This window comes from Rhinatrema bivittatum, chromosome 4 (assembly GCF_901001135.1).
Source record: "Rhinatrema bivittatum chromosome 4, aRhiBiv1.1, whole genome shotgun sequence".
NCBI lineage: Eukaryota > Metazoa > Chordata > Amphibia > Gymnophiona > Rhinatrematidae > Rhinatrema > Rhinatrema bivittatum.
Window position 1 is genome coordinate 411,406,867 of NC_042618.1, and position 26,330 is coordinate 411,433,196.

Sequence of the window (26,330 nt, forward strand, 5' to 3'; positions counted from 1 at the left end):
CTGGAGATAGTACCCTTATTCAATAAACATACACACGGTTAATGCGACTCCAACATTGCTCTAAGCTTCAACGGCAAGAGGAAATGTGGAAAAAAGGATTTGCATTCACAAAAAAGCGGGGAGTAGCTTGCTTGTTACGGCGGTTACTACCCCAAACCAAATAAGCCTGATACTTCACTTTCAACAGCATAGCTCTCTGCTTCAACGGCAGGGGAGAAAGACTGATATTTCACGCATATCCAGCATAGCTCTCTGCTTCAATGGCAGGGGAGAAAGTCTGATACTTCACTTTCAATGCATATCCAACATAACTCTCTGCTTCAACGGCAGGGGGAATGATGAAAAGTGGATCTATATACAGACAACAACCAACAAGGACTGAATTACATAGTCTGGTAAACAAATAAGCATGGGTGTAGCTTGCTTATTGCGGCAGTTACTACCCCTGACTAATTAAGCTAGATATTTCACTTAGATGCAGTTCCAACACTGCTCTCTACATTAATGGTGGGGGTGGAAGGGAAATAGAACCAAAAGGTTACTAAGAGCCAAGAGTAACAGATAAGTATGAGAAAAAAAAATAAAAAATAAAGTGCGAAACTTGCTGGGCAGACTGGATGGGCCGTTTGGTCTTCTTCTGCCGTCATTTCTATGTTTCTATGGTGCTGTAACTACACTGTTGCTTTGACAGTATTTATAAGAACATGGTACATATGATCTGTGCAAGGTGCATAAAGAAAAGGGTGTCTGCAGTTAACAAGGTCTTGGGTTGATATATATAGCTTCAATACCTCAGAATCAAGGGGCATCGTCTCTCTCACAAAGAAAACTGCTTTGATTAATAGGTAAATGGACATTGTCTAAAAAAAAAGAAAAAAAAGAAGGGAGAACTATATGATCACCAGGACTCTTTTCTCCCAGGCTTGTGGCATAAGGATAACTTATAGCACTAAGAGAATGATTACTGCATTCCCCTGTCACAAAACAATGGCAAATGTTGTGACTTGCAATACAAGAAGATTTAAAAGTGACCTTCACAGCAATCTGTCTTTTAAAATTGCTGGTTAATCTTCAACAGGTTTACATTTCATTTTTACTCTCCAGTCCAATCATAGTTGATAAGCCCTTCCTGTGGTAGCTGGGAGCGGACACAGCTTGGGAACCAGCCAGGAGAATAAAAGAAAGCAGATTCCGGCTGGTCACACACCACATTTTTATTTACAAAACACAAAATAAACACCTTCTAAAGGCTGCTTTCCTCAGCAATCCTTCAATGCAGTTCCATAAACATTTAAACATAAGTTGTCAGTCTGTATGCTTTCCTCTGCCTGCACCCTGGGGCCTTCCTAATACTTCTGGGCCCTGACTCCTTACAGTATAGTGGGGGGGTACCTCCCTTCACCCCAGGGCCAGTGCAAGGGGATTTGGCGCCCTAGGCGAGCCTTCTTCCCGGTCTCGGCCCCGACTCCTACCTCATTCTCAATCACGCCCGCTGACTGGGGTTTTCTGGGTCGCGAGCAGATTGGGCACTGCTTGCGGCCCGCCAAATCTCCACTCCTCTTTGCCACCACTTGCGGCCCCATATGGCTCGCACCCAGTGGCGCACCAAGGGTCTCCGGCGCCCAGGAGCCAATGCATTTGTGTGCCACAGAAAATCAGTGGCATCTCTAGACAGAAGAATTTGTTTTGGGTGGGGGGGGAGCCAAAATGACATTTCTTCATCACACCCACTTCTATAGCATGGATCCTGCTTTAAAATTGGTTATAAAAAAAAGTGTTGTTAAAAAAAGTCCAAAGGGTCCTCTGCATTATTTTAAAAAGCTGGCCAGTTTCACACTTCTAGTAAAACTACTATAAAATTATTTGATAGCCTCATTCAACTAATTCTATATGGATTATGAGAGTGAAGTCTGGAATATATAGGAAGGGACAGAATGTCAATACAAATCCTGCACCTCCAGTTCTGTATCTCTGTGCATCCACTGAAATTCCCCCAAACAATGGAGCTTGGATGTTTCCCTTACAGCTCATCATACTAAAAGATATTTTCAAATTCTGGTGTCACCTCACAGCAACAGCAGCACAAACACCTTCCACTGCCAGACACATTGTGAACTAACACAAAGCACCGCAAAAGAGACACCCAAAATCTATACTGCAATCCCATCATAACATAACAGTAATAACACCAAGGACTCAAACAACAATAACCCTACCTGTGAATAAGCAAGGATAAATATTACACTGGGTCCTAGAATACCAATACACCACCTACTGAGGAAACAAAACAAACCCAATTGCTATAGATCCCTATGCTAGCAGAATCTCTCATCATGGTCACACACACAGAGCAGAGACAGACCTTCACCAAATACAGAATACAAAATAAAGGAGCACAAATTAGAAAAAACTGAAATGGAAACCCCAAGAAGCCAGACTCTGTGTATTAGCAATGGAAAAACAGAACAACCATTCCTCATAAAACAAATAAAATCAAGAAACAAAGCATCAGTTATAATAGTAAAACCATACTAATAAAATATTTTAAAACTACTGATAAATAGAATTTCTATTAATTAAAATCATATACATTTTTTACAATTTCCCAAACACCAATAAAATATTTCAAAACAGTACATATATCAAATAACACACAATAATTAAAACTAATAAGGATTTTAAAAAGCCCCTGCTGTCCATACATGGGAGCTCTTGATTTCCAGTCACCCTGATATTGTCGAGGATTAGGAGGTTATCCTCTCTCTCTCACACATACTCACATGTCCATTCTCTCTCACACATACACTGTCACATACATACACATTCATGCTCTTATACCCAACCATAACCTCTTGCTCTCTCAGACACTGACACACTCTCAGGGTGTAAGACACTCTCTTCCCCCCCCCCCCCCCCCCCACTCACACACACTCTTACTCCCCTGGATTTTCTCATACACACTCATGCTCTCACTGGCTCCCTCACATACACACAAACACACACTCCCAGGCAAGCTCCCACTCGTTCTCACACAGACACACACACACAGGCAAGCTCCTAGTCATTCTCACACTGAACCCCAGGCAGGCTCCCATTCATTTTCACACCACTCCCTCTCCATCCCCCAGGCATGCACACATTCATTCTCACACACACAGACCCCCAGGCAGGCACCAATTTATTCTCACACACACACATACACCACAAACAGGCAGGCACATATTCTCACACATACAAACCCCAGGAAGACACCCATACATTCTCATACACAGACACACCCTCAGGCAGGCACCCATGCATTCACACACATACACCGCCAGGCAGACTCCCATTCATACACATGCACACACTAAAGGCAGAGACCCCCTCTCTTTCTTTTGCCAGCAACCTCAGAGCCTCTCTCATCCCTCTGCTGCCACTGTCACTGCTGCTGTATGGCTATTGCGGAGGTGCTGATTGCTGCTATTGGCACTGAAGCCCATTCTGCTGCCTCCTCTGTGCAGGCCCCATGGGCTTCCAGTTCCTCTATGCTGATCTCGTACATTGTGAGATCCGCATAGAGAAAGTGCTACTCTTGCACATTCCCAAAGATTACATGTTCCAATCAGTAAAAAGTAATTTATTTCTTTTTACATTTGCTGTCTGATCTTAGTTTTCTAATCGGTTGGTCACAGGCTTTTTTTTTCCACCTTCCCTTTCTTATTTTTTTGCCAGTTCCTTTTATAACATATTTCTTTTCTCTCCATCTGTCTGCTTCCCTCAAACACACAGTCAGGTTCTCATTCTCACATGCTTTCTCTCTCTCACATACACAGGCATTCTCACATGCTGTCCCTCATACAATTATTTATACACAGTCTCTCTCTTGCACATCCTAACTCTCACTCCCACATGCTGTCTTGCTCAAGCACAGGTTCTCACTGTCACATGCTCTCTCTCATACAATCATTCCTACACACAGGCTCTCACTGTCACATGCTGACTCACACACACACACACAGGCTCTCTCTCACTCCCACATGCTGTCTTGCTCAAGCACAGGCTCTCACTATCACATGCTGTCTCTCACACACACAGAGGCTCTCCCATGCTGTCTCTGCAAACATTCAGGTCTTCACTCACACCCACACACACAGTCTCTCAACTCATCTCATACACGCACACATACACACTGTACAAACCCTCAGTCTCTCTCTCACCTCTGGGCCTCCTCTTCACGGGCCACTGCAGGATGGGCTCTGCAGCGGCCCCGGTCTTCTCGAGCCGCGCTGATCCTCTTCTGCACGCGGCTGATGCTCCTCCTCTTTCCTGCCCGCGCTGCTCCGGCCACATTTTTCTTCCGGGGCCGCGCGGGCAGGAAGGAGGAGAAGTTCCTGCATTGGCTGATGCTCCTCCTCTTTCCTGCCCGCGCGGCCCCGGCAACATTTTTCTTCCGGGGCCGCGCGGGCAGGAAGGAGGAGAAGTTCCTGCATTGGCTGATGCTCCTCCTCTTTCCTGCCCGCGCGGCTCCGGCAACATTTTTCTTCCGGGGCCGCGCGGGCAGGAAGGAGGAGAAGTTCCTGCATTGGCTGATGCTGCTCCTCTTTCCTGCCCGCGCGGCCCCGGCAACATTTTTCTTCCGGGGCCGCGCGGGCAGGAAGGAGGAGAAGTTCCTGCATTGGCTGATGCTCCTCCTCTTTCCTGCCCGCGCGGCTCCGGCAACATTTTTCTTCCGGGGCCGCGCGGGCAGGAAGGAGGAGAAGTTCCTGCATTGGCTGATGCTCCTCCTCTTTCCTGCCCGCGCGGCCCCGGCAACATTTTTCTTCCGGGGCCGCGCGGGCAGGAAGGAGGAGCAGGAGCACCAGCATGTTTAGACGCGACTGTACCACGGTCCTGCCGATCTTCTTGCTGTGTGTATCCGGCACACAGCATAGCAGTAGTTCACCGCTCAGCCGCCATTGGGATGACGTCCACCGGCGGCCATTGGCCATCAGCGGCTCGGCGCCCCCTAATGCTCAGCGCCCTAGGCGATCGCCTAGTTCGCCTAGTGCTTCCGCCGGCCCTGCTTCACCCAGAATCCCTTGCAGGGCTGGTTCTTAAGGAGGATTGGGCCAGATAGCTATAGCGGGTCCTTTAAAGTATTTTGAGGGAGTTTCCTAATCAATTCCTCCCACCTTCTCTTTTACATCTGAATGAACTCTCTGCTAGCCGGATACATTTTAAAGTTATTTTCTTCAAGTCACACAAAAGCCATTCTCTCCAAGACAATTCCTGATGAATTATTGAGTATTTGTCATACACTGTGTTGGCTCTAATCGCTTGACCCTTCTGCTTTCAGTCAAGAAAGAGTGACATCCCACATATATTTATGATTCAAAGAGACGTCCACAGTGGCAAACACAGATCTAGACCTCTGTTAGCCTGAGTAGGACAAATGAAAGACTAACAGTAAAAAAGGTAGTTATATGGAACTGAGGATCAGAGACTGCCAACAGCAAGAATGGATTTTTTATTTCCACACTTAGGCTGGGATGCTTTGCCTGGTATTCATTCCAGTGTGCTCCTGCAAAAACAAGCATAGATGAAGATCAGACTTCATGCTGAGCAAGCATGAGGATGCTGGGGCAGAATCTTCAGAAGCACTGCATATCTGAGATTGGCATTGAAGAAGGGGAAGTAGAGTACTCAATAGTCCCACTATGCTCAAGCATGGGGTCTTGGGCATGGTGGTCATTTTCACTAAGTCATATTTTTATTTATTTATTAGGTTTTTATGTACCGTCGTTTAGACTAGCCGTCACAACGGTTTACAAACATTTCAAACAAACGGAAAACATCCAATAAAAATATAAATATAAGATGAAATATAATCATAAAACAAGGTAATAAGACATAAAAAAATAAAAATTATACATAGCTTCATAGTCATAAATACAGTTAATAAATCAATAAAAATATGGAAATATAAAAATAATCTGTAAAAACTGTGGTAGTTAAAAGACATATAACTGGAAGCTAAAAAAAAATTAACCATTACCTATTGTATAAGCCTGCTCAAATAGCCAGGATTTAAGCGCCTTTTTAAACGTCTTGAGTTCTGCTTGTAATCTCAAATCTACTGGTAAAGCATTGCATAATTTAGGTCCCGCAAGTGAAATCGCTCTTTCTCTAACAAGGGTGAGTCATGCAGAGGTAACTGAAGGGATTGAAAGCAAGCCTTTACTTGCAGACCTTAAGTTTTGCTGCAGAGTGTGCAATTGAATGACAGCGTTCATCCAGTCTACTTGCTTGCCCATAAATTGCTTTATGCAGAATACAAAGTGCTTTATATTGGATCCTGTATTCAATTGGAAGCCAATGCAGAGATTTCAGAATAGGGGTGATATGGTCTTTTTTTGTACTACCTGTAAGCACCCTAGCGGCTGCTTTCTGCAGAATCTGAAGAGGACGAACAGTGGACTGTGGTAGGCCGAGATATAATGAATTGCAATAGTCTGTACCAGTAAATATCAGGGATTGCAATACTGTTCTGAAATCATCTGGATTTAATAATGGTTTTAATCGTCTAAGCATTAAAAGTTTACTGTATCCCTCCTTGATGTTAATAGAAATGTTTTTTAAAATTGAGCTCTGGGTCAATCCAGACTCCAAGGTCTCGTACTTTATCTCTAAGGTTAATTGAGAGACTGTCTTGGGGCACTATTAGTTTTTGATCTAAAATTGAAACTTTCCTTTCTAAGAGAATGATTTACATTTTACCGATATTTAAGCTAAGTTTCATTTGCGTTAGCAGCTGTTTGATAATATTTAGGTACATAGATGTAATTTCATAAGCTTTATCTAGTGTATCATGAACAGGAATAATGATCTGAATATCGTCAGCGTAAATATGGAAATTTAGACATAGTTCGGAGAGAAGACGACAGAGCGGCAGCATATTTATATGTTAAAGAGAGTGGCTGAAAGAGAGGAGCCTTGTGGTACTCCTGTTTCAAGGGTTATAATGTCTGAAAATGTATTGTTCATGTTAACCTGATATGACCTGTTGCTCAAATAAGAACTGAACCAGTGCAAAGTTTTATCATGGAGGCCTATCTCTGAAAGTCTTTGCAGTAGACTTGTGTGGTTTACAGTATCAAACAGATGTGGACCCTTGGACCGAGGGGGAATTGGCACTATCTGCGGGGAGGAACCCCGCAGGCCCCCACCGTCAGCAGGCAGAGTTGACGGGAGCAGAGGCCCAACTGGTGTTTCGCCAATACCAGCCCACAGTCCCCTTAGGTTGAGCCCTCAGGGGCCGGGTCCAGCTGGTCTTAGGTGCAGGCCTCTCAGGTGATGGAGATCCATGAAGAAGGAAGGTGTTGCAAGCCAGCATGTAGAAGAAGCAGTGAGAGGACAGGCCAGGTTCAGGCTGTGGTCAGGGCAGGCGGAGTTCTATCAAAGTCAGTGATCCAGCAGAGGTCGATGACAGGCGGAGACCAATCAAAGTTGGTGGAACAGCAGTAGTCTGAGGCAGGCGGAGAAGAAACAGAGTCAGTGTCCAAGCCAAGGTCAACATGGAGATCCATCTGAGGGAAATGAGGAGCGGAGAAGAGACAGGAAGACGAGGAGCAACACATGCAGGAACAGAGGACACCGAAGGCTGGGAGAAGAGACACTGAAGACTGACCACGAAGAAGATGAAGACAAAACTCAGGAGCACAGATGGAATCGCAGAAACTAGGAACAGGAACAATCCTGTGGCAACTCACTCTACCAGGAGGTAGTGGACTTATTGCCGAGGCAGTGGAGGGGCATCCAAGAAATCCTTATATACTGAGGAGGCTATGAGATTCTCAGGAGACGCCTGTGGTGGATTCTCACCGCTGGCCCTTTAAATAGCGTACAGTTGGCGTGCATGTGCCCTAAGAAAAGGGAAGCCCGGAGGGCAGTAGCCTCAGAAGGAGACTGTGCCAGCCCATTGTGCAGCAGGGAGAGAAGCTAAGTCAGCGGAGGAGGAGCAGGAACCGGAGTCACGCTGCTTCAGGGGTCATCCCCAGTGTCTGGGATTGTAGGGGCCTGGCCTGGCCAGGAGGCCACGAGCCGCCAGGCATAACAGCAAAGTACATGGTTACTTCTATACCTTTTGTCACATTTCAAACAGAAATTACCTAGTTTCTCTTTAGAAATTCAGCACAAGTTACACACACAGGCTAATTTTAAAACACATGCACACATGTATTTGTGTGTGAGCAGAGATATCCTTGAATTTTAAATCATGCATGAACTTGCATGTGCATGATTTAAAATATGCCTACCGCACGTAAGCATTCTCCTAATTTTAAGAGGTTACTCGAGTAAACCTACTTCGCGTACCTCCCATAGGATTTTGCCGTCTTTAACGCATGTACGTAAGCGAATTTATTTATTTGATTTATATTCAAAGCAGATTACGTACAGGTACTGGAGGTATTTTAAAACATGCTCTTGCAAGGAACATTCCCAGTTTTTCCAATTAGTCCACCAGTTTGCCCAGTCAATCTCATCCAGACTCCTTTGGTTCTTCATCCTGCAAGCCCCGCAGTTGACCCGGACCCCTCACCCTGTCATGTAAGGCCATAAACGTGAGATCTGCCTACTTGCTCCTCATCAGGAGCAGTGGTAAAGTTACATGACTAACGAGCCACTGAGCGCTGCAGCTTCCGGTTTTAAAATATGGAGTTATGCGCGTAACAGCTGGCCCCGCCCCAGAACGCCCAGGCCCCACCCCTTATTTTGGTTACTCGCGCATGCATATATAAGCATGTCATTTCCAGCTTTTACAATACACGTCACTCGTGCGCGGCCCACATGCTTGCATATATGGGCTATTTAACATGAGCAAAGCTTTTAAAATTTGGTCCTTTGGGTGTAAAAGTGCCTGTGTACTTTGCCCCTGCTATCTCTGCAGAGAGGATCAGGTTGGGAAAACCACTTACATAAATCATAGATTGAAAGTGTTTTCCCATTTCATCTAGCTTAACCAGCTACCAATTAAGAGTTTTAACAGCTTAAAAGTAGAGGAATGTATAATTTACCAGAGGAGTTCATGAAATATGAATATGAAGTCCGAGACCACAGAGCTCTTGCTTGTTTTCTGAAGCTTTCTGGAGCTTTCTTTGCTGGCATGAAGCTTAGTGAAAGACAGACCTAAATTCTTCCGCTCTATCCACTGCCCAAAAGCTGAACATATACATGATTTGGTTGCTCTTGAGTGTGAACACTGACAACTAGGATGTGGAAGGAAGAATATAACAAAAGGAGAAATATAGTGAACATTACAGATTTATAAGTATAGATGAGATAATGCAGGTTCCAAATGTACAAAAGGCCCTAAAATCACAGAAAAAATCTAAAGAAAAAAATGCATGTCCTGGAGGAACAGACAGGATAATGCATAGGAATGCACAGAGAAGTTATTGATGACCCATGATATACACACCAGTAATAAACCATATAGGATGGATACCACATGTCTAGGGGCTTCGTTTTCAGTTTAAACAGATTTTTCACCCATAAATTCCAGATAGTTCCAAAGGTGCCAGTCGGTTTAAACCAATACTCACTCTAATTTTAGGCTGATTAAAAAGTTGCTCCAGAGCTGCAGACGCAGCATTTCAAGGCCTCCAGCCACTGCTGGAAGCCGGTGTGGGCAAAGATGCATGCTTGTGTTTCAAGTCTCACCCTCCCACTAGTGAAAGCGCTCACCCTATAGAGCCACTCATGCCATGTTTCAAGTCCCACCTGCTCACCTCCCAAGCAGGCAAAGTGGTGCCGTGAATGCATTTCAAGCAGGCCCTGTCCACCAGAAGCACTTCCCGGGAGACTCCCTAGCCCAGCACAGAAGCAGAAGTGCAGTGCTGCAGAGCATGGGAGTCTCAGTAAGCTGCTGCTGAAGGAGACAGGAGAAACCTGGCGCCACCATCAGTAAGGATGAATGCTGTTGCAGTAGGGGGAATGGGGGAGGGAGAGACATTCTTGGTGGGGTGGAAGGAGAGGGAGAGAGGCATGCTAGGCAGGGAATGGGGTAGAGATGGGAATGCTACTGAGTAGGTGGGTAGGATAGTGTTGTTTTATTATTCTCGCTTCTGTCCATCAAAATAAACTCTGATATTTACCCGGAACAATGAGTCATTTTTTCAACTGAATGTTTCCTGCTTGTTCTTATCATAAAAATAAAGAACAATAAAAACTGAAAATGAAGGTCCCAACACATGTCCCATATGCACAGTGTACAATGCATGTCCCATGTGCACACCGGGAATAATGTGTGTCCCTGACGCACAAAGGAAATAATGCAATAAGTTCAATTTATGTTTCAAAACACTAGCCATAATTATGCTCTTCATAGGATTTGTATGCCAGCTGCCACTGGTATATTAGTGGAAATCAGTAACAAAAACAAAGAAATTGGGAAGTCAGTTCTCTCCCTGCATGCATGGATTGAATTTTAAAATGAAAGCATCAACTAGTAAAACAGTCATTGCAGAAATTAAACTAGGATAATGCAGAAATATCTTCATCATTGTCCTATAGCATTTGCTCAGTTTGCTGGGCAGCCCTGGACTAGTTCCAGGCGCTGCCCAGCAAACCTTAATGAACCCAGGCCATGCTGGGTCGGACCAAGGTCTATCGAGCCCAGCACCCTATTTCTAACAGTAGTCAATCCAAGTCGCACCAACCTGGCAGATCCCATGTTGTTTCCTCTCAAATTATGAGTTTCATTTTAGGTTTAACTCCTGCCTTTTCATTGGTGGCTCAAGGTAAATTACATTCAGCTACTGTAGGTATTTCCTTGCCTCCAGAGAGATTACAATTTAAGGGAGTTATTTATTAAAGTTTTTTTTTTCCTATTATGGGAAAAATGCTTAGCAAATAGGGCCCTGAGTTTGTACTTGAGGCAATGGAGGGTGACGTGAGTAGCCCAAGGTTACTAGAGCAGCAGTATGAGATTTCAACCCTGGCTTCCCTGATTCTCGGGCTGCTGCTCTAACCACTGGCCTTCTGCTCCTCCTCTGCCAGGGATGGCCCAGTGGCTTAGTGGTAGCGCTATATGCTGCAATGAGCAGGACCTGAGTTTGACTCTCAGGTTTACAGGCCTAGCTGGGGATTAAGATGCTGTAAAGGTAATGTTCATAGCCCTTGGTTATGGAATAGGGAGTCTAATCCATTGCATAATGGGGATGCCTGCTAGCCAGATTCAAGGTGCACGTGCACCAGGTTCCAGAGGAACTAGCCCCTAGCTGACAGCTGTCACTGGGTAATTACAAATGAAGGCTCATAGTGCTGTAGTCCAGAAAGGATGGGTCCAATTGAGAGGAAAACCCAAAAGAACAGGAGAAAGACTGTCAGGCTGATAATAATAAAACACATGTGTTAGCAGACTAATGAAAGTGATATTCTACTTCTGGAATGTTGAGTATTAACGATGGGCATGGCCTTGTTGATAAAGGGTTATTGTTCCTCTTTTTCCAATACTATTTCTTCTATATTTATGGCAAACCTTGTTTGAAAAAAACCCAAAAAACAGCCCTTTGTGCTGCTGGCCAAGACCTACAATATATAAGATTTAGTGTACATGACAGCAATCGCAAACTCAGACACTTGAGAGAGATTTGGGAGCAGGAAGAGAGAGATGTGTAGTGATGAAAGGTATTTTTTACTGGAATCCTAAATCCTTCTTCCCCTTTCCCTACAAGGGAAACAAGGTGAAGGCAAGAAAAGGTGAAAAATCTACCCAGAAAAGAAAACCCCGGCTAAAGGGAAACTGCAGAGAGAAAAGGGGGAGAGGGAATCCTTCAGTGTCTAAAGGATGGTATTGACAGCAGAGCTAATGCAGAGACTTCAGTAGCCTCCCTCCTATCTGGAGTATTTCAAGGCAGTGAACAGACAGCAGATTTTAGTCCTGCTCAGAGGTGGAAGCCACCCACTGTGATTTCGTATACTGTGGCCTAATCTGAGGATTCCTCTGCCTCCTGATGCTCCAATTGGCTCACCCCAGAGGTAAGTGAGAAGCCTCAGATTCAGGAAGCAATAGCAAGCTGCCTTCTGCAGGCCAGAGGGGCTTCCTGAGCCTTCCCCAAAAGAGATAATGAAAAGGAGGGAGGCACAACTTTTCATGTTCTAACAACATTTTAAAGACGCATAACCAGAACATCCTGGGCGGGTTTTATTTGCACTATCTGCTATGAGTGTTTGAGACACAAATAAGCAGGGCATGAAATTCCTCTATGGCAGGGGTAGGCAGTTCCAGTCATGGAGTGCCACAAACAAGTTTGGTTTTCAGGACATCCACAATGAATATGCATGAGATATATTTGCATCCAATGGAGGCAGTGCATGCAAATATACCTCATGCATATTATAACATAAGAACAGGCCTGGTGCGACTGGGTGTGCATAGCGTGCATTTGCACGGGGCAGCACACCCAGGGGAGGTGGAGAGCTGGAGGAAGCAGGAGAAACCGCAGGGCCACTGACCGCCAAAGAAGAGAGGCTGCAAGCAGCCGATACTCAAACCAGTGTCAACTGGCAATGCGAGACTCCACAAAGGCCTCCCGCACTGGGCACGAAAACTTGAGAGTGTAACCGTCCTGGACCACTTTCATCGATAGCTTCTACGACAGAATGGGTGCCCCTGGCTTCATTGGGTAGGTTTCCCACGACCAGCATCCTGGCCCGTGGACTTTCTGCCTGGGTGCCAAGGACTGCTGATGTCCTGAGCCCGGCCTGGACCCCGAAGGAGCTGAAGACCTACCAGGGCGAAATCTGCGAGAAGTCCTAAAACGAGCCCACGGGGGAAAAACCTTCCCCGAAGGTTTCCTATCCTCTGGCAATCGGTTGCCCTTGGACTCCCCCAGCAATTTCGCCAACTGGTCGAGAGCCTCCCCGAAGATAAGTCTGCTGACCAATTATGCAACCAGAGCAGTCTACGAGTCGTAACCGCAGACACCATACTATGCCCCGAGGTCCTAATCAAGTCATACAACACGTCTGCGACATAGGCAACTCCTGCCTCTAAACGCGCAGCTTGCAAGGGCCCCCCGCTGTCGGGACTGGGAATTGCGGCCGCCTCTTGAACCCAGCAAAGACAGGCTCTCTGCATCAGGCTGGCGCAAATAGCTGCCCTGAGACTCAGCGCTGAGACCTCGAAGACTCGCTTCAGATGAATTTCCAGTATGCAGTCCTGGATGTCCTTCAGGCAGCGGCCCCAGCCACAGGAATGGTGGTCTTCTTAGTCACACAAGACACCGCCACGTCCACCTTCGGTATCTTTAGAAGATCCAAAACATCCTGTGATAGCGGGTAAAGCTTCACCATGGTTCCTCCCACTTTTAAACCCGCATCCGGCGAGTCCCACTCCCGGGTCACTAGCTTGCGGACCTTCTTAGGTAATGGGAAAGAAGTCGTCGGACCCCGAATCCCATCCAGGACCAGGTTGACACCTTCACTGGCTGATTCCTCCTGTGAAACTTTGATCCCCAGGATCTCCAAGATCTGGGAAATGAGAAGTTGGAGATCCTCTTGCTTAAACAAGCGCACTACACTGGGATCATTGCCTTCCGAGGGTGGGAGGTCATATTGGTCCGGGTCATCCTGTATCACATCACCCATATCCTGGGTGAGTCCTGGATCTTCATCCATCCCAGGGTCTGGGATATTCCCGAATGAGCCGGCAACCTATCCACACTTTGAGCCCCTGCAGGGTGATGGCGGTCTGGGGACACCGTGTGTATCTGCTTTGGTGGAGGTTCCACCAAAGGGTCTGGCTGCACTGCTCTCGTCAGGATCTCCTGTTTCCTAGCCAGGAACGCCTGATGCAGCAGGAGCACAAACTCAGAGCAAACTCCCCTGAATCAACAGCACCCCCCGCAGGAGGGTCCGGTGGCCATAGGTCATCCCCAAACGCGGGAATTTGGTCCACCGGAGAAAGAATGGGAGGGGGCCTTCTCCTTCCTTGGCAGCCGCCGCGAGATACCCTCCCCCACCGAGGAGGACCGTGGCCCAGAGGACCGAAACCCTTGCCTGCTTGCTGCTCTCCCTGAGGAAGTTCCCTCCTGCCCTGAAGAACAGACAGAACACAGGGAACTAGCATTTATGGCTTGCCCTGACGCCCCACACATGCAGCAGGTTCCCAACTTAGGCCAGGGTGCCATTGAGAAAAAAATTCCAGTCAAAAAACCTTCGCGTGACTGCAGGAGCTAAAAATAGAAAAACTGCCTGCCAGCGCGAAATTGCTGTGAGGAGAGCTACCGGCCCAAAAATAAAAAGAGAGTTACAAGCTTTGTCGTGTCGAGATCCTTTTCTTAGGATTTACGATGATAGAGTTTTGCTGCACATGGTTTTTTCCTTCGTGCCCAAGTTGGTCTCTGCTTTTCATGTGGATCAGGTGGGGGATCTGCCAGGATTTCCGAACTGGTCCAGGGATTCTCCTCAGGAGAGAAACGTCATCTTTTGGATGTATGTTGTGTTCTTTTGCGCTATTTGGAGGTTACTAATGACTTCCGGCGTTCGGACTGTTTGTCTTATTTGGGGATCCTAAGAAGGGTGACAAGGCTTCGAAGGCGACGATTTCACGCTGGATTAAGGAGGCTATCGTGCGGTTTATGTTGCCCGTGGGCGTCAGGTGCCCAAGGGTCTGAGAGCTCATTCCACTAGAGCCCAGGCTACCTCCTGGGCTGAGTGTCATCTTTTGTCGCTTCAGGAGATCTGCAGAGTGGCGGTTTGGTCCTTCCTGCACACTTTCACCAAGCATTATCGTATGGATGTGAGGGCGCAAGATGAATCGTCCTTTGGGGAGAGTGTATTGCGAGCTGGTCTTTCGGTTTCCCGCCCAGTGTAGAGTAGCTTGGGTACATCCCACTGGTCTGGACTGATCTGGGTACGTTCAGGAAAGGAAAATTGGTTCTTACCTGCTAATTTTCATTCCTGTAATACCACAGATCAGTCCAGAGACCCGTTCCCCTTTTCAGACTCCGAAAGACTACCTTGAGAGGTGATATTTCCTGAAGAAACAATTTTGCAAATGCTCCAGAAGGGGCAAATTCTGAGGTGGTCTAGTGGTTTGGTTTTTTTTGTTTGTTTTATCTGTTCCGGGCGAGAGGTTGGCAGTTAAGTTTTTGGGTTCCAACCCCCTTCGCCTTTTAAGTAAAGTTTGGTTGTTTAGGCTTGGGTACAGGTCAATACTGAGGGCTGCAGGTGGCACTCTCGTTAAGTTGCAGTGCTCAAAGTTCTATGTTCTCTGACTCCATCTGCTGGTAGGAATTTGGCTTCCAGAACCTCTCTCCCACACCTTTCTATGTTGCTAGTGCACACATGTACTATGACAAATGGCTCCTCCCCAACACTGACTAAAATCCTATCTAGGTGAGGAGTGAGGTCCGCTCTCTTCACACCTGGCAGGCAAGTTACCAGGTGATCCTCATATCCACCCAGCTATCTACATTCCTAATAATCGAATCACCAACTATGATAGCCAACCTAACCCATCCCTCCTGGGCAGTAGCCCTGGGAGACTCATCCTCAGTGTGAGAGGACAGTGCATCACCTGGAGAGTAGGTCCTTACTACAGGTTCACTTCCTGCTACACCAGGGTGATGCTCTCTGACTAGGAGTTCTCCCTCCTACGAGACAGCACCAGGACTGCCAGACTTGAGTTGGGACTTGGCTACTATGTCCCTAAAGGTCTCATCTATATACCTCTTTGTCTCAGCTCCTTCAGGTCTGCTACTGTAGCCTACAGAGATCGGATTCATTCTCTAAGAGCCAGAAGCTCTTTGCACTGGGTGCACACATAAAACTTGTCACCAGTGGTAAAAAAATCATACATGTGGCACTCGAAGCAAAAGACAGGAAGGCCCCACCTCTTGCTACTGGACTGCTGCCTTCATCTTAGTTTCGTTGAGTTCTTAGTTAAGTTTAGGTTGCTAAAGGAGTAGGAATATGTAAACTAGGGTCCTTTAAATTTATTGGTGCATTCCCTATTAATCTGATAGTGACCTCTAAGGGGATAATTAAACTTTAGATAACGATTGGGCCAATCTTGTGTTTCATTGTGGATATTCTGAAAACCAGTCCTGGTTGTCTACTTTATATCATTTGATCTTTCACTACTAAGATATCATTAAAACAAAACCGGCTGAGAAGTTACAGTTGGAAAATGCGGCCCAGAAATACACCAGTGAACTCAAACAGAACCTCTAGTTGCTACAGAGATCAGGTCTATTATTTTGCTGGCACAGACCTAGAGAACAGGTTGGGTGGATAAGTTTTGAATATGGGGAAGAGAGGGGAAGCTCTTAGAGAACCATCTCCATTATTTCCCTGTCGCTAACAGTCTGTGTAGGGATGTTTGCATGAGGACTCCTAGTCTCTGCATTTGCTCTGAAGGAATTTACTGTCTGGGGATTCATGTCCCAGTCCTCCTCACTAAAAAGTGATTCTGTTGTTTACCCTGCAGAGGTGGAAATGCTGCTATTGGTATATCACAAGCAATTAAAGCTGGACATCCCCCCCCCCTTCCCTCCTCCACCCCTGAAAAAAAAGTTAAACACACCAAATATTTCTATTTGTAAAGATTAGCAGGAAGTTTGAGGGGGATTTATGGTCTTCCTATTGCCTCCCTCATTATATCCAGCGCTATGGGTATGCCATTGATGGAATATCAGGATTTACTTCATCTCCCTCCCTTCAACATTCTCTGTGCCTACCTTCCTCAGGAAGAAACGCCTGCAGCAGAAAAGAACACTTTTCAGCTCTAATAGTCCTAAGCATTCTCACGCAGAATGTGACAGAGGCTGTCACATAACATAATATATTATACAGTGGGCTCGGCATTATTTCATTCATCTCTGCTACAAGCCACACTGTGGAAGAATCATGTCCTACTGTGTCTTACAATCAAGCTGTGTAGGGAAGACTGTTCCATGCTCCCTGTAAGCAGCCTATTCATAACTTTATGACAAGCAAATCTTTTCCACAGTCAACTTATTGGCCAGATACGATAATAAGCTGCTTTCATGTGAATGCATCCAGTGCTCACCATAGCACTATAGGTGTCTGTCAGAGGCATTATGAAGATGTTATTTGCATATCTAGTGAAGCTTTATCCAGCAGCTGTACTACTGTGTTTAGACTGACCACAGAAGATACCCTTTACTCATTACTTTACTGAAACTCTTAAACTGTCAAGATTTTAATAATTTTAGTTCCCAACTAAAGAGATTCAGTTACAGAAGTTAAAAAAAGGATAATCAAATGAACATCATTTGGCCTAAATGGAAATATCAAGAGTTATTTTTAATCATTTCTAGCCTCTGTATATGATTCATAATTTTATAAAGGACCAGATGACTAATCTGGAAAGAAACAAAATAAATCTTGGGAACTGCAGTCCTTGCCTCTCAGAGGACTGTCGCTGCTAGAGGAGAGGAGATTAGGAACAGGGGAAACTCCAGGAAGCTGCACATTAAGGCTTGTGGCGCAGTTGCAGTGAATTGAAGATATTATGGGGAAAGGAGCTCTAAGATATGCAGCAAATGACCTCTTGCTTTATAGCAATGACCTCCCATTTCAGAGACTATAGCAACAGACTCGCAGGGTTCAGTCTACAGCAGCTCATCAGACAAGCAAACCAGGGGTGTAGGGTGACTGCTGAAAGTGGTGGTGCATCAGAAAATTTGCTGTAGCCATGTGACCGACCTTCTGAGCTGCCTCCTCTACATCATCAACAAAGGCCAGGCTTGAAATGTCTCCTTTGATATGCTAACACATGCAATAAAGAATATGCATGAAATATACAGTATTTGCATACAGTGCATGCAAATATACCTCATGCATATTATAACATAAGATCATAAGAAGTTGCCATACTGGGTCAGACCGAGGGCCCATCAAGCCCAACATCCTGTTTCCAACTATGGCCAATCCAGGATATAAGTATCTGGCAGATACACAAACAGTAAATAAATCCCATGCTACAAATGCCAGTAATAAGCAGTGGCTACTCCTAAGTCAATGTGATTAAAGGTAGTTTATGGACTTCTCCAAGAACTTGTCCAAACCTTTTTTTAAACCCAGCTACACTAACTACTTTAACCACATCCTCCGGCAATGAATTCCAGAGTTTGTGCACTGAGTGAAAAAGAATTTTCTCCAATTTTTTTAAATGTGCTACTTACTAACTTCATGGAGTGCAGCCTAGTCCTTGTATTATCTGAAAGAGTAAATAACCGATTAACATTTACCTCTCATGATTTTATAGACCTTTATCATATCCCCCCTCAGCCATCTTTTCTCCAAGCTGAACAGCCCTAACCTCTTTAGCCTTTCCATCCCCTTTATCATTTCGGTCGTCCTTCTCTGAACCTTTTCCAGCATAATTATATCTTTTTTTAGATGCGGCGACCAGAATTGCACATAGTACTCAGGTTGTAGTCTCACCATGGAAAGATACAGAGGTACTATGATGTTCTCTGTTTTATTCACCATTCCTTATCTAATAATTCCTAACATTCTGTTTGTTTTTTAGACCATCACAGCACACTGAGCCAATGATTTCAATGTTTTGAGCACTATGATGCCCAGATCTTTTTCGTAGGTGTTAACTTCTAATATGGAACCTAACATTCAGGCCAATACAGTATAGTGCGCTCCAGTGGAGCGCACTGTTAGCCCGGGTTTGGCCGCGTGTTTTCGATGCGCTAGTTTTACCCCTCATGCAGTAAGGGGTAATAGCGTGTCGAAAACGTGCGGCCAACCCCCCCGAAACTAATAGCGCCCGCAACATGCAAATGCATGTTGATGGCCCTATTAATTATTCCCACGCGATCCAGAAAGCAAAATGTGCATCGAAGCCGCACATTTTACTTTCAAAAATTAACGCCTGCCAAAAGGCTGGCGTTAATTTCTGCCGGCACCGGGAAAGTGTACAGAAAAGCAGAAAAAACTGCTTTTCTGTACACCCTCCGACTTAATATCATAGCGATATTAAGTCGGAGGCCCCCCCCACCCAAAAAAAGTTAAATCGGCCCACGGCCCGGAAGACGGACGCTCAATTATGCCAGCGTCCGGTTTCAGAACCCATGGCTGTCAGCGGGTTTGAGAACTGACGCCGGCAAAATTGAGCGTTGGCTGTCAAACTCGCTGACAGCCGCCACTCCTGTCAAAAAAGAGGCGCTAAGGACGCCCGCTCTCCCGCGGGTTTTACTGTATCGGCCTGATTGTGTAAACTACAACGTGGGATCCTTTTAGTTATGTGCATCACTTTGCACTTCTCCACATTAAATATAATCTGCCATTTGGATGCCCAGTCTTGCAGAATCCTCCTGCATTTTATCAAAATGCGCTTGTGATTTAACATCTCAAAATAATTTTGTGTCATTTTCAAATCTGATCACCTCATTCGTCTTTCCCCTTTCCAGATCATTTATAAATACATTAAAAAGCACCGATCCAAGTACAGATCCCTGAGGCATTCCGCTGTTTACCTTTCTCTACTGAGAAAACTGACCATTTAATCCTAGTCTGTTTCCTTTTAGCCAGTTTGCAATCCACAAAAGGACATTACCTCTAAATCCATTACTTTTTAATTTTCTTCTGAGTCACTCATGGAAGACTTTCTCAAATGCCTTCTGAAAATCCAAATACACTACATATTCCAGCTCACCTTCATCCACGTTTAATAACTCCTTCAAAAAATGTAGCAGATTTGTGAGGCAAAACTTCCCTTGAGTAAATCCATGCTGTGTCTCTTTAAACCATGTCTTTCTGTATGCTCTGTGATTTTGTTCTTTAGAATAGTTTCCACAATTTTTCCTGGCACTGAAGTCAAGCTCATTGACCTAGTTTCCTGGATCACCCCTGGAGTCCTTTTTAAATGTCAGGGTTATATTGGCCACCCTCCTGTCCAGGTATAATGAATAATTTTAATGCCAGGTTACAAATTACTAGTATTAGATCTGAAATTTCATTTTTTAGATCTTTCAGAATCCTGAGATGTATTTCAGCTGCTCTGGATGACTTCTATTCTTCATTTTGTCCATCTGGTCTACTACATCTTCCAGATTCACCATGATTTGGGTCAGTTCATCTGAATCATCACTCTTGAAAACTCTTTCCAGAATGAGTGACTTCCCAACATCTTCATTAGTAAACACACAGCAAAGAATTTATTTAGTCTTTTCGGGATGGCCTTATCTTCCCTAAGTGCCCTTTTAACCCCTTAATCATCAACAGTCCAACCGACTCCCTCACAGGCTTTTTACTTTGATTATATTTTTTTAAGTTTTTGCCTCTACGGCCAGCTTCTTTTCAAATTCTCTCTTAGCCTGCCTTATCAATGTTTTACATTTAACTTGCCAATGCTTATGCTTTTTCATATTTCTTCAGGTGGGTCTTTCTTCCAATTTTTGAAGGAAGTTCTTTTGGCTAAAATAGCCTCTTTCACCTCACCTTTTATTCATGTTGGCAGTCATTTGGCCTTCCTTTCTCTTTTTTTAATGTGAGGAATACATCTGGACTGCACTTCTAAAATGGTATTTTTAAACAATATCCACCCCTGTTGTACTCTTAACCTTAGTAGCTGCACCTTTCAATTTTTTGTCTTCCTCATTTTATCAAAGTCTCCCTTTTGAAAGTTTAGTGCTAGAGCTGTAGATTTACTTATTGTCCCCCTTCCAGTCTTTAAGTCGAATTTGATCATGTTATGATCACCATTGCCAAATGGACCCACTACTGTTTCCTCTTGCACCACATCCTGCGTCCCACAAAGAATTAGATCTCCTCAACAATAAAAATCCATGGCCCCTCCCGACCACTCAGATCGTCCATCCTAATGCTACACCTCCAAAGCTCACCCACCTTGAGGAAATCAGAGAACGTGCATTTTTCTCTGCAGGACCACTCCTATGGAACAGCCTACCCAAGCGAGTAAGATGTCTTCGAAAAAGAACTTTCTTTTAAAAAGCCCTAAATACTTTCCTCTTCAAGAAAGCGTTCCCCAACCTAAATGACAATGGACTACTCCCAACATGTCCCCCCTCGGAGGGTGCTGCTTAGTCTTCTACTCCCCTCATCTCTGGCCCCAAATCGTGAACGAACTTACTCCCTAGGTGCTTGTTTGTTTTCTCCCCCTTCTCCTAAGATTTATGCATTGTCCTGTTCCCTCCCTCATGTTCTTATTGTACCCCGCTCTGAACGTACTAAGGGCGGGTAATAAATGTTTTTAAATAAATAAATAGATCTAAAATGGCTCTCTCTCTCCTTGGTTCCTGAACCAATTGCTCCATGAAGCAGTCATTTATTCCATCCAGTAGCTTTACGTCTCTAGCATGTCCTGATGTTATATATATATCCAGTCAATATTGGAAAAATTGAAATCTCCCATTATTACTGTTCTGCCAATTTTTTTAGCTTCCCTAATTTCTCTTAACATTTCATTGTCTGTCTGATCATTTTGGCCAGGTGAACGGTAGTATATTCCTATCACTATCACCATAAAGATTCTACTGTGCATTTAGTCTCCTATAAGATCTTTATCTTGTTGGACTCTATGTCACCCGAAACATAAAGTGCCATCCCCTTACCATGTTGATCCACCCTATCACAGCATTATAATTTGTACCCTTGCATAGCATTGTCCCATTAGTTATCCTCCTTCTCCCAGGTCTCTGAGATGCCAATTATATCTACCTCTTCCTTCAGTGCTATATACTCTTAATTTTCAGAGTGTTGGCAGCCCAGAGCAGGAGCAGAGCTTTACTTTATCGGTAACTGATGCTGGCAGTCAGGAATGGTTCAAAGCAATCTGCCACCTGAGGCGAGGGATGGGATGAGATGGCTCCCCCACATGCACACCCTTGCTAAGGTATCCCAAAGAGATACAGTCTCCAAAACACAGGCCCTCACCAACTCATCCTAAAAAAAAAAAAAAAAAAATTCAAATTCTGGTGTCATCTCAGTAATAGCCACATAAACACCTTCTGTTGCCAGAAACTTTGTGACGTAAACTTTGTGAAGACCCTCAGAACCTATACAAACAAAACCTGCAAACCATAACAAACTAACTCCGAGGACTCAAACAGCAACAGAAAAGTGCAGGCAAAAACTGAAATGGAAACCCCCAAGAAGCCAGACTCTGCATGCAGTGCAACTCCAGAGAAAGAGAAAAAGAAACAGAAATGCACTTCCTTATGAACTGAGCAAAATGCAAATATATAAGAAATGCACATTCCCAAAGTTGACATATTCCTGTCTCTAAAAAATGAAAATATAATATTTTCTACCTTTATTGGTCTGGGCATTTTATTTTTGTGGCTGAGTTGGTCTTGGTCTCTTGCTTCTCCTTTCCACTTTCCATTTCATCTCTCCTCCTGTCTTCTTCCCTACATCTGCTCAGACATTGATCCTTCCTTTCCAACTTTTTCTCCATGTCTCTCTTCTTTGCTGTTGCGTCCATCGGTGCTAGACGGCTTCGCCCCGTTTGCCTCACCTTGTTCACAGCTCCTCCCGCATCCCTAGGGAAAATGGCTGCTGCCGCGTCTATAAGCCGACCTCTCCGGCGAACCCGGAAAAGCTATGGTGCTGCCTTCCGCCATGCTCCTCCCAAGGGCCTACTAGGGTGTGTGCGCGCACGCCACCCACGTCTTTATTCCACAATGGCGCGAACCTCGGGGACATTCCCCTCTACTGACGTCACGCCATCCGGGTATATAGCTTGTACTATGTTGCTAGCTCATTGAGTTAACAAAGACTCGGATTCGTCCTGTCTAAGCTACTCTGCCACTTCCGTGCTGCCACTGGAAGCTTTCTCTCTGCCCTTCGGGGTAATTGCTAACCTGGGTACCTGCTCCTCGGGGGCCCTCTGCTTTATTTCAGGTGCCTTACAGGGCTCAGGTACTCGCTCCTCGAGGGCCTTCTCTCCCTGCCTCGGTGCCTGTACCATCTTCTTCAACCTGGTGGAATTGCATACCTACAGCAACCATTTAGTGAGTAATCTAACTCTCAATCTATCTCATCCACAGTACTGCCTTGCTTGGAAACCTACACCGGAACTTCCCTATACCAACGGGGTGAGAAGGGTCCTCTCTGCCGAAGGTCCTGAGACTGCTACTTCCAGACTACCTCACTACTGCCACCTCTGGTGGCATCCTTCAAGCTGTATAAATAAAGAACTAACTCTGTGTTTGTGCGTCCTGCGTTTAGCCCAGTATTGTGGCACCTCACAGGACTCCTCCCCATGGGCATGGTCATCTGCCACAGTACCTGAGAATCCACCCAAACACCGCTTAACCATAACATTTGCCTTTCTATCAACTCATAATTAAATGTCACCCCTCATCTCCCCTCTCTAACCCTTCAGTCCTGTGTCTCCCTCTTTTCATCTCTCACCTATCTACCAGTTTTCCATCTTCTACATCAACCCTCCTCTAGCCCTCCCATTCCAGCATCCTATTCTCCTTTGTCTTTCACCCATTCTATAGTCTCCCATTTCCATCACCCTCTGTATTCACCCTATTTTCATCTATCTTTCTGTACTCTCATCCCCTCACCAGCCCATGCTCATTCCTTGTCACTCATTCCTTCCCTAGCCTCCAATCCATTCTTCTGTCTCTTATGCCCTATTGGCTTCCTATTACCTCTCTCTTCACCACATCCCCAGCCCATTCTCAACCTCTATCACTCCCTTCACAGACCCATCCCTTTCTCTGCTCCCCTCCATAGCAACCCCAATCTTTTTCCACTGCCTTCCACCTCTCTTCCAGTCCTCCAGTCCATTCACACTACCTCTCAATCCTTCCCTACCCTTCAGCCCCTTTTTCTTACTCCCATCTTACACTCTCACTCATACTCCCCACCCAGTCAAACACTAGAACCCACTCAATTGCCAAGTCCCCACTGCCTCCCTACTCTGTCAGAGTTTCAGCTCTTAACCCTGGCCCCAATATACAAGTCCCATATCTCCCCAAGTCCCTGTTCTTCCCCCCTCTCCACCCCAGTATCTACTCTCCTTGAGTCCCCAAATCCTTGAGTCCCTGCTTCCCATTCTTCTTCTGCCCCCCCACTTTTCAATTTCCCCTAGTGTCTCTTTCAGTCCCTTCTTTCCCCTGCCCCAACCAGCACCACTAATTCATTCCGCTTCACCTTAAATACAGGTTTCTTCTCCCTCCTGGAGCACCATGGTGAAAACATCCCTTGTTTGGAGTGCCATGGTGAAAACATCCTCTGTTTGAACTGCGGGGCTCTGTATCTATGGAGGTCCACATGGTTCAAATATCTTTTGTTAGAACTGTGCAGGCCCTCATAGTTCTAACAGCAGATGTTTGAACCATGCGGGTTTCCGTAGATACAGAACTCCGTGGTTGGAAGAGACGATGCTTTCACCGCAGGACTGTAGGGATGAGGAGGTACCCGTATTTAAGTTGTAGCGGGATGACTTGGAAGTGATATTTGGGATAGGGGAAGAGGTGCAAACAAATGGGACTTGAGGAAGCACAGAAAAAAAAAACAGGATGCGGGGTGCACACTCTTTTTAAAGTTGGTGATGCCTATGCACTATGGACGTTATGCCCCTGAAGCAAACACGCCTATCTATCGATCCACTGGGCAGAACACTGGGCTTCAATCACTTAAAATCTCACTTATCTTTACCCATTTCTCTGCAGCTGCACTGAATTTCCTGTTTTACTTACAAATTCAAAAACAAGCTTTTAAAATGTCATACTTTTAAAGACAGAGCATCTTTTCATATAATTTGCTCATGTGCATGTTGTACAGCATAGAGTACATACATGTATGTCATTACATTGGCACATGCTGTTATAAATAAGGTCAGAACAAAGCTACAGACAAGGCATCCCTTGAGGAATTCAGCTGACTCGTGAACCTAATTAAGGGGTATTCGCATGTCAGATCACAGGATGGAATTAATAACCTTTACTTTATGTATATGTCACATGCTTCTAGTGCTGATGATTTTCTTATGTCTACTATTAGTAGGTGAGATACCGCAATACCATGTCAGTTCTCCCTTTCCCTTCAGACTGCTCACCAACCTTACAATAACTTTGTTGTGCAAACATTTAGAAATGCTTTACTAATTAAAATTACAAGTTTGCATTTAAAAGGGCACTTCATAATCCATTTTCCAAAACAATAATAATGGCAGTTGGCATCCTGTCTTGAAGTCGATATTATGCAGCTCCATAATTCACAGTAATTGGAAAATGAACTGAAATAATAATTTGCTTTAAAGGGTTTGGGGAGGGGGGGGGTGGGGAGACCCTGGGCAGCTGCCAATCACGATCATATTCGGCCCAGAATTCCATTGTTCAACGTCTTCTTCCTGTTTCCTCCTCTCGCACTGGCCTAGCAAACTGGAGGAGGCAGGAAGGAGAGAGTGATACTGTAATGGTGGCCACCCACTTCCTGCAGCTGTGTCAGCTGCACAAGGATTTATGAACATGCAGGCCGGCAGCTTCCTCTAGATATACTGAGGCAGCCTCCTATATGGAGCAGCCCAAAGTCCATCTTAACACAAAGTATGCAAATGTCTGGTAACTTCACCGCCTGACAGTCCTAAGACATGAACAAAAAAAAAAAAAAAAAAGTGAACACACTGTGCCACGGCAGTAGAGAAACACTTTAGCCAGCATGGATCTGGGGAAGAATGTAGACAAAATATAAACACAACTGCCAAAATTTCACCAGTTATATGGGGGAAAAAAAGAGATTTCTTTTAATACTTAAATAAGAAAAAGTGTCCTTATACTGAATGTGTGTTAACCTTCTGGAGCTTTCAGGGAAATTATCATTCTTTAAGCATTTGTTATGCAGAATGAAACACCCTGTTCGTTCTCTAGACACTTATTTAAGCAGTAGAGAGGGAAGAAGAGGGCACTGCCATTGGCTGACTGGGGAAGCTTTTCCTTTAGCTCAATCAGTTATTAGTGCCAATCTGCATGTGAGTGCAATAGTTAATGCATTGATCCCCAATCTCTGCCACTCAATGAATCCCAGTAGCTATGAGTGCTGCCCGAGAGAGTCACATTGAAAGGTTATTTTCTTTCCATCTTAACGTTCAAGTTAGTGGTGATTTCTGCCACCGACCTACAACCGTTGTGAACTTGCTTCCTTTTCCCAGTTGCAGCTGGAATGGAATGTGAAGGCTGACACTAGCCCATGACCTTTTTTTTTTTTTTTTTTTTATTAGCATGCAATTCAAATATTAATTCTGTTTTATTCTGTATTGGTTTTTTTTTTTCTTTAAAGTGTGAAAACAGTTTAGCAGGTCGTAGGCTCTGGGCAGGTTGGGGCATCTTTTATTGGCCAACATA

General features: G+C 45.0%; 1 protein-coding gene across 7 annotated transcripts in view; it reads right to left on the minus strand.

Moving 5' to 3' along the window:
• The window catches only part of KLHDC8B (kelch domain containing 8B), a 205,607-nt gene that overhangs the window by 165,471 nt on the left and 13,806 nt on the right, over nucleotides 1-26,330 (minus strand). The window contains exon 1 of one of the 7 annotated variants that reach the window (XM_029601203.1): nucleotides 4,200-4,260. The exons of 5 other annotated variants lie outside the window; for them this stretch is intronic. The gene's annotated coding sequence lies outside the window, so the exon portion shown is untranslated. Of the gene's footprint in view, nucleotides 1-4,199; nucleotides 4,261-26,330 lie in introns of those variants that run through there. One more of the 7 variants, XM_029601205.1, reaches the window with a different exon arrangement.